We start from the raw sequence: 634 nt of genomic DNA, 5'->3' as shown, positions 1-634 counted from the left end.
AAATGTTCTGCAGGGGGTGTTTTGTTTTCAGTGAAAGGCCTATGGAAGATTCCTTGATTTCCTAGGCTAAACCAGTTATTGAGAGAGGATTTGATATCAGTCACTTCCACTTGATTATAAATTTAAACAGAATAAATCTCTTTCGTTTTCTAGAGACTTTAGCTTGAAAAGAAAATATTTTATTGGCACCACAATCCTGTGAAGTATATATAATTGGGTACAATCTTCAAATAGGCAAACAGTGTTTTCTTTCCCAGAAATATTTTCATTTTAAATAAGCTTCCAAATATTCAGATGAAAGTCTAGGAATTCTATTCACTGGTGAGCATCTGTAGGAAGAACTAGGTTAAGTGCAGAAGCCCTTAAAATGGTAAGAAATTGTGGCTGTTTGCATAACCTCTCTGTCTTTGCAGCTTCTGGTTATATTGGTGGAAGGAAGGAAGGAAGGAAGGAAGGAAGGAAGGAAGGAAGGAAGGAAGGAAGGAAGGAAGGAAGGAAGGGAGGAAGGAAGGAAGGAAGGAAGGGAGGAAGAAAAAGAAAGAAAGAAAGAGAGAAAGAGAGAGAAAGAAGGAAAGAGAGAAAGAGAGAGAAAGAAAGAAAGAAGGAAAGAGAGAAAGAGAGAGAAAGAAAGAAA

Source organism: Galeopterus variegatus, unplaced genomic scaffold (assembly GCF_000696425.1).
Source record: "Galeopterus variegatus unplaced genomic scaffold, G_variegatus-3.0.2 Scaffold3000, whole genome shotgun sequence".
NCBI lineage: Eukaryota > Metazoa > Chordata > Mammalia > Dermoptera > Cynocephalidae > Galeopterus > Galeopterus variegatus.
Note: the sequence above shows the minus strand (reverse complement) of the source record.